The following is a 13,638-nucleotide window of genomic DNA, read 5'->3' on the forward strand; positions in this document are numbered from 1 at the left end:
ATGGCTTTAATATCTCACTTGACTTCTTTAAAACATCTTTTAGTCTCTCTCTCTCTCCCTATCTATATAGAATGTATTAGAGAAAGAAAGCCAACTTGTGCAGGTTGTTATGACAAGTTCTCCAAAGTTTGGCCTCTAATTTGCAGTAACCATCCTGTCTAACCAACAGGATATGCTTTTCTATTCATGCAGAGTGCAAGTTGTTATGATGTGTAAAAAGAAATAATTTTTTGGCCAGTGTCTTGCATAATAGTGTATATGATATGATTGAATGTTTACATGCTAGAGTGTGAGAGATGGATAAATGTTATAAATTAAAGATGCCAAAAGAAATTATATTTTTGGCTTCATCTTTTTCCAAGTGCAAACAAAGTTTGAACATGAAGTAACTTCATGACAGAGCAATGCGTACATAGAGGCTAATGACTTCACATCAATTGCCTTAGTATCCTACAATGCAACACACACACACACACACACATCCTTGTAGACATATATGACTATCTGAAATGTTCTCGGCCTCGATCACAGATGGCAACACTATCAGTAAGATTTTTTTCCCCTAAGTTGGTACATCTGTCATAAGTATCCATGTGAAATTGCAAGTTATTCTATCAAGTAGTTTGTTTTATACAGCTGTCTGAAGCAATAGTGTTGTCTGTATTCCTTAACGGATAAAATTGAGTATCGTGTTATAAAATTCTTTGTAGAAGAAAGTTTAACAGAAAATTCATTCGAAGTTCATAAAAGTTTATGCATGCTTTTCTCCTTCATTTTCAACAATTAAGAAATGGGCTGCAGAGTATAAACAAGGCCGTACCAGCCTTGAAGAGGATCCACATGAAGGCCATCCAAAACGTGTAACACCAGAAATCATTGATCAAGTGCACACTATGGTATTGAATGACGCAAGTCAAAGTGCATGAAACTGCTGAGACTATAGGCATTTCAAAGGAATGTGTAGGATAAATTTTGAATGAAGAATTGCAAATGAAAAAGCTTTGCACAAGATGGGTGCCGTGCTTTACTCACAGCAGATCAAAAACGCACTCGCATGAAAATCTCTGAACAGTGCTTGGAGAGTTTTAACAAGAATAAAACTGATTTTGTGCATCGATTTATTACTATGGATGAGACTTGAATTCGCCATTACACACCAAAATCCAAACAGCAGTCCAAACAGTGAACAGAAGCCGGTTGTTCAGCACCAAAGAAGACAAAGTCAGTTCCATCAGCAGGAAAGGTCATAGCATTGGTGTTTTGGGAATGCTAAAAGCATTTTGTTTATTAATTATCTTGATAAGGATAAAATAATAACCGGGGAACATTATTCCAATCTTTTAACCAGACTAGACAAAAAAATTCGTGAGAAAAGAACCGGTTTGCAGGAAAAAAAAATCATCTTTCATCAGGACAATGCACCTGCCCACAAAGGTATTTTGGCAATGAGAAAATTAAGGGGTCTGCACTATAAATTGTTGGAACACCCACCCTATTCCCCAGATTTAGCTCTCTCTGTCTTCTATCTCTTCCGAAAACTAAAACTCTTCCTTGCTGGTCAGAGTTTTTCTTCAAATCAAGAGGTGACTGCAGCTGTAGAGAGGTATATTTTTCTAGATCTTACTGAGAACTGCTACAGGGATGGGATAATGGCGCTGGAGCATCACTGGAATAAATGTATTAGTCTTAAGAGAGATTATGTTGAAAAATAAAAACAATTTTGAAATTATAAATTCGTTTTTTCACTGTTAGGCTGAGAACTTTTCAGCCTACCTTCATATTATGAGAAAGGCCACTAATGTGAAGACATTAACCTCTATATATGAGTATATAGCGGTTATAATGTGTAGCATTGAATGAGAATTCAGAAATGAGAGAAAAACTAAAAAATGTTTTAAGAAGTCATGTGAGATAGAGAAAGATCAGAGTGAGGAGCAAAGCATTGTGTAAAATTAGCTAAACAAAATCATGGGAAGATGCTGGTAAAAACATAGAAAATAAATATCAGGAAGGAGGTAAAATATTCTGAGGGATTTTGAAAAAGACTCTTTCCTAAAAAGAGTACTGTAAAAGACTCTGGAATTAGATATGATAAAAGGAAACTGAAGATAAAACTATTCTTGATGTATGGAATAATTACTTTGAAAGATTGCTAAATGAAATAAGCAGTGATAGCATGGTGGTAGAAAACACTCAACAGGAATGTCATCTAGGATATATATATATCTGTACTTGAAGTAGAAAAAAGCTTTCAAAAAACATGAAATGTGGAAAGGCATTTGACAAAAATTCTAAAACATGGAGGTATAAAAGATTACAGAGGCTACACTGCATAATTCGGGAGGCCTGGTCAGAGGGCCAAATTTCAGATGAATGGAGAAGAGTACTCATAGTACCAACCTATAAATAAAAGGAAATAAAGATGAATGTGGAAATTACAGAGGATTTTTTCTACTTACTGATTAGTAAGAAAGTGGCTAAGTTTATGAATGTTCCATACAGGAAAGGTTACATGCTGAACTACAAAGCAGGAAATTATGACCAACTGAGGAGTATACAGAGTTCAGCATGACGGTATTGGTTACTGGATGGAAAGAATATTGACAGTGAATGGGAAGTGTCCCAAGAGTTTGAAGAATAAATAGGGTAGTCAAATAGATGTGTAATCTTATCAAGCAAGAAATTTATAAGAAAATGATGATGATGTGGAAGGAATACATTGTGCATAAGGATGATGTCTATTATGAAAATTATAAGCAGCAGGCCAGAAAAGCCCCAACTCCTGCACAGAAAGCTAAGTTTGAGTATGAAAAGAAACTGGCTCTGAGAGGTAAAGATAATCGAAAAGAATTCTATAGATATGCTTCAAGTAAAATATGAAAGAATAACTTTACTGAATGCAGGTGGTGTGAGAGTGACTGATATAGAAGAGGCTAACGAGTATCCATTTTGCTAAAATGCTATCAACCTGGTGTATGCAACATTGAGCTCACTGCTACCTCTTCACTGGATGAAGAACCTAAAGTGCATAAGGAGGTATTAGAGCTGTTGCACAAATTTAGTAAGAAATTTGCAATAGGAACTGATGGGATATCAGCATGGATGCAAAACGAGTTCAGCTGAACTGGCTATTTGCTTAACCAGGCTGTATACTTTGAGTATCAGAACAGGGAAGATTCCACAGGACTGGAAAGAATGTATGGTAATTCCATTACACAAGGTGGTGCAAAGACCAAAATATCCAACTATCAACCAATCAGTATCTCAGGATTTGTGGTGAAGATTTTGAAAAAATTCATTAGGGTTTGCATTCAAAAATGGGTTGACAGAGAATCTGTACTTTGCAATGAACAGCATGGGTTTACTAACGGAAGGTCACATTTTAGCAACTTGCTTATATTCTATAATAATGTTACCATTGAGGTAGACAAGGAGAATGGATACCCCATGATACTTTTTGATTTTGTTAAGTCCTTTGACAGAACACAGCATGGAAGACTATTGAATAAACTGGAAAATATAGGTTTGGATTATAAAATATTAGCAGGATAAGAAGATGACTAATATATATAAAAAAAAGTGGTGTATGTGATGGGATCTACAAAATTTAAGGTAGCTAGTAGTGTACCACAAGGATCAGTCCATGGGCCACTGTAATTCAATCTGTACATTAATGACATTAGGAAGGATTTGAGCTGATGATGCAAAGATAGGCAGGGTAATCAGGAATGTGACTGATATGCAGTACTTGCAGAATGATTAGAATAGGCTGGAATTGTGGGCATGTGAAAATGTCATTTTCATGTTAATAAATGTAAAGTCATGCACTTTGGTGTGATTAGATATATCCAATGTCATATTATGTTGATAGGATTATGCTTGAAGAAACTGATCAGGCTAGAGATCTTGAAGTTTTAGTAGATGGGAAGTTGAAGTTCAGGGATTATTACAAATACAACTCAAAAGATAAAATGATGAAACAAACTTTGACATGTAAAGATAATTAGGTCATTTTGCCTCTTTAGAAGGCCTTGATAAGACCTCAGAGTATTGTGCACAGGTCTGGTCTCCAGGTTTCCTCTGTGATTCTGATATATTGGAGAGAGAGAGTGCAAAGGAGAGTATTCGAGGGCTAAGGGTGAGTCTTTCCTATCTTGCTAAGTCATTTCGTCTTATGCAGCCACCGAAGGAGGCAAGCTAGCCTCAATAGGTGCCGGTCCCAAGCCTGGATAAATGCAAGGGTTGATGTCAGGAAGGGCATCCGGTCGGAAAACTTCAGTGCCAACTCAAACTATGATTATGAGTCGAAGAGAAAATGATATAAGGGCTAGGGTACCCCTTAAGTGATGTGCAGCCACATCGCCCTACAGCTGTGAGAAGTGAATGAGGGCTACCGCATCAAGGGTGGGTGCAGTTAAAGAAGCGAGCCCAGCAGGTGGAGAGGATGTTGCGAGTGGGAACACTGAATGTTGGAAGCATGACTGGAAGGGGAAGAGAGGTGGCAGACATGATGAGGAAGAGGAAGTTGGACATTTTATGTGTGCAGGAGACAAGGTGGAAAGGGGGAAAGGCAAAGGAACTGGGAGATGGATATAAATTGTTCTACTCTGGAGCGAATAACGAGGGAAGAAATGGTGTAGGAATTGTGGTGTGTGGCAGAATGAAGGGTGAAGTACTGGACGTGGGTAGAAGGAACGACAGGATCATGCGAATGAAATTGGGTCTTGGAGAAGAGCGGGTGGTCGTGTTATGTGTATATGCCCTGCAAGTTGGTTGTACAGCAGAGGAAAAAGATGAGTTCTGGAACATGGTAGATGAAGAAATGAGGGAATTGGAAGAAAATGAGATGGTGATTGTCGGAGGAGACTTGAACGGGCACATAGGAAGACAGAATAGAGACTGTGAAAGGGTGCATGGTGGTCACGGAGTGGGAATGATGAACCAGGAAGGAGAGAGGGTTGTGGACTTTGCAGTAGCGTTTGATCTGGCAATTGTGAACTCGTTTTTCTTCAAGAGGGAAGAACATTTGATAACATTTAGAAGTGGTAACAACAGCTCACAAATTGACTACATTTTGACTAGAAGAAAACATCTTAAGGTTGTGACAAATTGTAAAGTAATTCCAACAGATCAAGTAGCACAACAACACCGACTGCTGTGCGCAGACTTTAAAATAAGATCGAAGATAAGAACTTCTGGGTGCCATGGGATGAAGACAATTAAGTGGTTTCGCTTAAAAGAGGATAGTGTGAGGAATCGTTTTAGGGAGAGAGTGTTAGAGAGGATTTCGGATGGACTGGAAAGTGTACAAGATTGGTGGAAACATAATTCAAAAGTAATCCTGAGCTGTGCAATCGAGGTGCTTGGTGAGACATCTGGAAAGATTAGAGAGCAGAAGGAGGGTTGGTGGTGGAATAATGATGTACAAGTGGCAGTGACAGCTAAGAGAAAGGCAAAGCAGAAGTGGGATGAGTCAAGAGTGGAAGAGGACAGAGAGGTGTACAAAGAGAGAAAGCAAGAAGCCAAGAGAGTTGTGGCAGGCGAAGGCCATGGCATATCAAGATCTGTATGATCAATTAGAAACAAAGGAAGGACAGAGAAAAATTTACCAACTAGCGAAATGTAGAAATAAAGCAGCTAAGGACATCTTACATGTGAGGCAGATCAAAGATGCTGAAGGAAGAGTATTATGGAGGGATGTGGACATAAGAAACAGATGGAAAATATACTTTGAGGGACTTTTGAATGAGGAAAATGCAAGGACTCACAGAGGAGATGGGCAGCCTTCTGAGGGGATGGTGCAGAACATCAGTAGAATGGAAGTGACGGAGGCCTTGAAGAGGATGAGGAATGGAAAAGCGGTGGGCCCCAACAGAATTCCAGTGGAGGCATGGAAGGCACTGGGGGAAGAGGGAATTGACCTGCTGTGGGACCTGTTCATGAAAGTTTGCCAACAGGAATATATATACCCGAGGAATGGAGGGAGTGTACTCTTGTTCATATCTACAAGGGTAAAGGGGATGCACAAGACTGTAAAAATTACAGAGGAATAAAGTTGATGTCCCACACAATGAAAATCCTAAAAAGGGTTCTTGATGGTAGATTGAGGGAGGAGGTGGAGATTGCAAAGGAACAATTTGGCTTCATGCCTGGTAGATCAACAACAGATCCTATCTTTGGGTTACGACAGATGATGGTAAAAATATCGAGAGAAACAAAGGGAGCTACATCTGGTATTTATTGATCTGGAGAAAGCATACAATAGAGTGCCAAGGCAGGAAGTCTGGAGGTGTCTGAGGGAGAAGAAGGTGCCGGAGAAATATGTCAGGTTGGTGCGGGAAATGTACAGAAATGTGAAGACAAGTGTTCGGACCTGTTTGGGACAAACAGAAAGTTTTCAAGTAACAGTTGGCTTGCATCAAGGGTCAGCATTAAGTCCGTTTCTGTTTAATATTGTGATGGAGGTGGTAACAGAGGAGGTGAGAGAAGATGCGCCTTGGACAATGTTGTATGCAGATGACATCTTGCTGTGTGTAGATTCAAGAGAAGAAGCGGAAACTAAACTGGAAAGATGGAGAAAAGTACTGGAAGAGAGAGGTATGAGACTGAGCAGAAGTAAGACAAGTATATGTGTTGTGCAGTGGGCGGTGGCCAGGAGACAGATCTGGAGCTGGAAGGAAATGTCATCAGGAAGGTGAGAGACTTTAGATACTTAGGTTCAACAGTGGAAGAAGATGGAGGAGCTGAGAAGGAAGTGGGATGTAGGATACAAGCGGGTTGGAGGAACTGGAGGGAGATGGCTGGAGTGTTATGCAATAAGAGGATGCCGATCAATCTGAAAGGCAAAATTTATAGGACAGTAGTGAGGCCAGCTATGACATATGCTATAGAAACTGTGGCCCTGAGGAAAAATAACATCAGCAGGATGGAAGTAGCAGAGATGAGAATGCTTAGGTGGATGTGCGGTGTGACCAGAAAGGATCATCTGAGAAATGACTATTTCAGGGGAACAGTGAAAGTTACGAACTTAGGAGCGAAAATACAGGAGGCAAGGTTGAGATGGTTTGGTCATGTGATGAGGAGGGAGGACGAATATGTGGGAAGAAGGATCATGCAGATGGATGTGCAAGGAAGGCGGAAACGTTGGCGGCCAAAGAAGAGATGGAGGGAGCTGGTAGAAGAGGACTTGAAGATGAAGAACTTGGATGTGGTGACAGCCCAAGACAGGAAGGTGTGGAGGAGACTCATAACAAACAGTGACCCCACTTAAGTGGGAGAAGCTGTAGAAGAAGAAGAAGAAGAGAGTTCAAAGGAGAGTGTTAAAAATGTGAACAAATATGATATAGCAATTGTGGAATATTGATTATGAAGACAGATTGAGAATTTGTAGACTGCAGATACTAGCAAACAGAAGAAAGTGAGGTACTGAGGAATTGTGGAATACTGATTATGAAGACAGATTGAGAATTTGTAGACTGCAGACACTAGCAAATAGGAGAAAGTGAGGTAATATGGTTGAGACTGAGAAACATTTGAAAGGATCATACAGAATTTCATTAGATGGAGTTTCTCATTTTTTGTAGTGTGGGGGGGGGAGTACAAGAAAGCATTCTTGACAGTTGAGAATGAATGCCATCAATGAGGGAGTAAAAGCTACATTTTTCCCTCGTAGAGTGGTGCATGATTGGAATGGATGTGTGTGTGTGTGAGAGAGAGAGAATTCAAGATTAAGTATGACAGCGGTGCATGTAGTATGTGGCCTCCCTCGATGAGTCTCTAACTTCCTAGAGGTCTCTACTAGGAAGTTAGAGACTCATAATAATACTACTACTAATAATAAAGAAATCCAGGACAAATTTGCAGGATTTCCCAAACAAATTGAATAACTGCTATAATAAATTTGGTATGAAATTCAGTTAAAAAGACAAAGACATTGAAAAGTGGCAGAAACATTGAGACATCAACAATCTAGAGAACAAGGAAAACATTTTAGATATTTAGGTACACTTTTTAGTGAAGATGGCAAATTAAATTTGGAAATAGACAGCAGAATTAGCAAAGTTGGTATGGTAGGAAATCAAATTTCCTACCAGACTTATGGTATGGTAGGAAATCAACTGAATACATTTGCATGGAATAAGAGCGAGAGAGAGATTTGTCAAAACACTAAACTAGCTATATACAAGACAGTGACAGTGTACAAACTAATTTTAAGTTATGAATCTGAGGACTAGTTTAGAAATAAAACTCTTCATCAAAGACTGGGTGCTACATAGATATGAGTCCTGAAAAAGATTAGAGGACTGAACAAATGGCAATATCATGCTAAAACTGAGGATATTAGGAAAGAACTTAACATTGATAGTATTCAGGAATGTCTTAGAAGAGCTAATCTCAGGTGGCATGGCCACTTAAACAGAATGGGTGAGGAAATATTGGCTAAACAGGATGGCAGGAAAAAGACCCAGAGGAACACTAAGATGCAGAGGTGGACTGATATCACAGTAAGAAGTGCTTAGAAGACAGAAACATAAGATCTGATAATATTGAAATGTTGACAGATAACAGGCTAATCTTGCAACAGCTCCATAAATTCAGTTTCATTCTTCCCATGAGATTTCACAGTTAACCAATCAATGCTCAGATAATTAAAGTCCCTCATTATGATTACTATTTTCCCACCCATCCTATTTATTTGGTGATGATGTTTGTTTGTCCCCAGCATCTGATCCACCAGTTCTGTAACAACACTGCATTGGTATTTGATCTTGTTAGACTCCACTTTACATCAGATGGCTTCAAACTTACCACCATATGAAAATTACTAGTATTGCAGTCATAGGTCTCAATTTAATTATCATATCAAAATTTCATAATATCTATGCTTATATATACTGAAATCTGATACCACTCACAAACTATTTTTACAAAATGTGCAGTAGACATGTTTTAGTAGTTTAAAACTAATTGTGAATAAGTTTTAATCAACAACAGAATCATCTTCATCAAATTGCTGCCATGTACCCTCAAAGGGTGTACAGGATATGATAGTAATAAATGAAAAATTTAAATCACTGAAAAGTCTTCACACTCCTTGGAGGTGTCACATAATAATATACAAAATACTGCTACAGAACAAATTATGCTTCATTATGATTGTCAGTACATGGTCCACTGGATGTTCTTGACCATCATTCCGATTAAATGCAATGTTTTCTGTATGCTCAAGTTGGTAGGATGTGTAAAAGGGGAAAAAAAATGACCAGTGTATTGCATTATATTGTATTTGATGCGTCCAAACATTTATGTTCTGGAATTTGATAGTTGAATGAACATTATTATGCATTTATCAGAAAATAACAGTATTTTCTGAACACATATCTAAAAGCAAAGATACAAAATTCCACAGACTAAACAAATTATGCTACATTATTATTGAATTATTAACTACCTGGTCAACTGCATGTCCTTGACTGTTATTCAGGTTAAATATAATATTTTTTGGGGTACTTTGTTTTCAACGTACACAGTCTAAAGGAATATTATAAATTTACTAAATTATTATTATTACTCAGGATTTCTATGAAGTCACAAGACTCACTTTGGAAGGCCCTACTTAGACAATACAAAGTCTATTACACCATTTCTTAAACTCATTCGCTGTCTGCATGTTTACCACTCCCATCATGCATTGTAAATCCATGGTCCAATTATCCTCCATGCAAAAAAAAAACAAAAAAAAAACACATTTCTCACTACCTCCTGTTTGCACCTACTAGTGAAGGCCCATGTCTTTGTTCATTCCCCTTGTTCTACCATACAAAAAATCTCCCCACTATCACTCTCAACAGTTTAAATGTTTCAATCATGTCACCCATTCATATCCTATCCACCAAACTCCTATTTCATGGCAACTGTATACCCATTCAAAAGTTACTTCATCTGTTTTAAACTCCTGGTGACTGCATTTGAGCACAATAATTCAAAGTTTTCTACAATGAAATAACCACTCTTTTATCTCTGCTCTTAGGACTTTGACTATTGACGCTAACCTCCTCCACTTTCTCTAGTACAGTTCTACCAACAGAGTATGAAACCTCAACTTGGTAAATCCCAAATTTCAAGACTTTACCTTTGACCATCTTAAACTGATAGTGACATTCATTCACCCACTGCCCAGCTTATTCAAATCCTTAAGGGCAAATGAACTGGCGCTACTAATAACCTATCCAAGCTTAACATTATCTGCAAATAACTGAATATTTCTATGCAGTCCACTGACATGAATGCTTAAAAAAGCAATAGTTAAATACTAATTCTTGTAGAACCCTACTCATGACGTTCTTTTTCTGTTGGATAGGGAATTGAAGTTTAGGGGGAACATTGCAAAAGTGACTAAAACAGCTCACCAAATCACTTGGCTTCTGAAAAATTACTTTAACATGCAGAGACAAACAAGTTGTTGTTCCTTTGTACCGAGCCTTGATAAGACCTCATCTCCACTACTGTGCCCCCAGATTTGGTCACCTAGGTTTCTTCTTGATGGGGAGGAGGAGGTGGAGAGGATCCAGAGACGAGTGACCAAGATGATAGCAGGTCTGTGGAATGAACCTTATGAGAATAGGTTGAAAATTTGTGGGTTGCAGAAATTGGTCAATAGGCGAAGGAGGGGTGATATGATTGAGACATTCAAATTACTGAAGGGTTTCTATAAGATTGATCCAGAAGATATTTTTGAAAATATGACTGGTGGTGGGAGGACTAGGGGCCATGCATGGAAGCTGGGCAAGAGCGTGGTTGACAAGGGTGTTAGAGCTAGATTTTTTACTTGGAGAGTGGTGAATGAGTGGAATAAGCTTCCAGAGCCTGTTGTGGGTGCTATGACCATGAATGAGTTCAAGGCAAGGTATGATAGATACTGTGTGAATGTCGAATAGTTGTTCTTGACATGATGTTAGGGCCTCCCTCGATGAGTCTGTCGCCTCCTTGGAGTTGCCCAGAACAATAATAATAATACTGTTCATCCCATATACATCATCAACTATTTTCTGTCCACTGCTGGAGGAAAGCCTCCCTCAAAGTTCTCCATTCATTTCTATATTCTTGAGGTTTTCAGTGCCACTGAATTCCAGTCATCTCTTTAATCATGTCCTCACACTGTCTCTTTGGTCTTCCTGTAGCTCTCTTATCATCTCTGGGATACCATTCAGATATCAACTTTGTCCATTTTTGAGTGTTACATTTGCAATATGACTTGTCCACTGCCATTTGGATCTTTTAATGACAGTTATAATGTCTCTCAACCCTACTCTGAACTCTGATTCGAACATTGTACTTTCTATCTAAAATAGTAATACTGAGTAATGATCTTTCCATTTTCCTCTGGGTAATCCTCAACTTGTTGGTCAATTTTTGTGCCAAAGTCCATGCTTCACTTACATATATCATGACTAGAAATATACATCTGTTGAATATTTTACTTTAGGCAGATTGGGATGTTTCCTTTGAGTGCTTCAAGATGTTTTCCAAAGGCTATCCAACCAAGCTGAATTCTACGCATAAATTCTTCTTCACGGTCTCCTTCTATGATCTTTTGTCCTACGTAAACATAGGAGGTAACTATAGCAATTTCCTGGTATTCCATTTGTATTGGCTTTCTGACGATGTATTTATTATACATTATTTTTGTTTTGTCTCTGTTTATATATCCTATATACAACTCTCTGATATCTATAAGACAATCAATTTCCACTTTAGTTCACTAACCTGATATTTTACCATATGCTGCAACTTAAATATCTACTTTTCATATTGAACGTGTTAGATGCATTTGCAAAATCAAAAACAGGCAGCATATGTCATTCCCTCGTCAATTGCTCTCATTACTTTATTATAAAAGCCAAGTCGATTACTTAAACAAAAATGCCCCTTAAAAAACTCCATACTGTCTGACCTTGAGATTATTAATATTATTCTCATCTCACTAATTTATTCAAAATCTTAACTACTAAGACTACTACAGAAAAATACATACATCTCTAGTTCAATGCTTCCATTGCTACCACTACCCTTTTACATAGGTGCTATCTTACTCTCATTCCATTCCTTGAGCACTTTCCTAGTGGCTAGGCTTTCACTAAACAGCCAGAATAGGACTGATTATTTCAAAGCACATTCTCTTAAACCATGTGGTGAAATCCCATCCAATCCCGCTTCCATATTGAACATCACAGTACTTAGCATTTGAAATACATTTTCCTTATGCACTTCTAAACTTTCAATCCTCCCATCTCTCCAGGAAAACCTGCTTTTCCAGGAGAAAATACCCAACCAAAATAATTATTAAAGCTACAATGTCATCAGTATTAGTCACTCATCTCCATTTACATCTAACAAGGTTATTCATTCACAATTGAATATTATATCCCTCACTGCAAGTACTCTTCACTTCGCTCTCTTTACACTTTTCCCACAGCATCTTTTTTCTCTCCAGTTCCTATTTGATTTCATTAGTCATCCATGATACACCAAATCATGTTATCATTTACACCTGAAGAATGCAATCTGCCATTGCTACTGATGAATATTTCTCAACCAGGTCCTACACACTGCTGATATCTCTTGCAATTTTTTTCAAGACCTCCTTTTTCAAGGAATTGACCATGGCTGATTTTTAAGATTATTATACTCACATCATTATAATTATAAATAAATTTCTTTCTCTTTGATACATTTGCATGTTTCTTAACTTAGAGAATCTCTGACACTCAGCAAGAAAGATATGGACAAGATAAAAGCTTCAAGATGTGGTGCTGGAGGAGGATGATGAGAGTCACCTAAATGGACAAAAGGTCTAATGAAAGTATAATAAGGCAACTAAAAATCAAGAGACAGCTATGTGACATTGTAAATGAAAGAAATATCAGATGTTCTGGTCACATTTCAAGACATGAAAATGACAACCTGGATAAACTTATCATCCAGCACACAGTGGAAGGGCAAAGAAAAAGAGGATGCCCAAGACCAAGATGGTTGGACCAGATTAAAAACACCAGACTTAGTTTAGAGTTGGCCACTGCTACAACAAAAGGCAAAAAGAATGGAGAGACATTGTGGCTAGGTTATGAGTCCTCAGACATGAGAAGGCCAAGCAAGAAGACAAGAAGTCGAGACACCATGGGGTCACTCTCACTAACTGGCTGCAAGATGACATCTCAATTATAATCAAATCCTATAATGCCAGGACCAAATCCAAAACTCCTGATTTCTCATTTCCTCTATGACATGTTGCCTGACACATCTGTCCTTCAAGAATTCCAGAAATTCTGTTTCCTTATTAATGTATGTTTATTTCTCTGCCCAATTTATACCACTATAGTTAAAATCTCCCATAATGATCTCTCACTTAAAACTTGCCAAACCAAACATATGCCTAAATATTCATATTCATCACCTCCTTGGCTGGCCTACAGCAACATCCTATGAAATATCCTGTCCTTCCCCCCCTCCCCCCACACAACACACTTTCAAAAACATTTAGTGCTATTTAATTCCAAATTCTCTATTCTAAGAGGACACAACTCATTACTTATAAGTATCACTCTGCAGTTTTCAATCCACCCACTTTTTTTTTTTCTG

General features: G+C 38.1%; 1 protein-coding gene across 1 annotated transcript in view; it reads right to left on the reverse strand.

Annotated features, from left to right (window-relative positions):
• The window catches only part of LOC150109826 (RNA helicase Mov10l1-like), a 422,682-nt gene that overhangs the window by 104,445 nt on the left and 304,599 nt on the right, over window positions 1–13,638 (reverse strand). The window lies entirely within an intron of this gene.

Source organism: Typopeltis vanoorti, chromosome 1, assembly GCF_054136105.1.
Source record: "Typopeltis vanoorti isolate ZY-2024b chromosome 1, IOZ_Tvanoo_1.0, whole genome shotgun sequence".
NCBI lineage: Eukaryota > Metazoa > Arthropoda > Arachnida > Uropygi > Thelyphonidae > Typopeltis > Typopeltis vanoorti.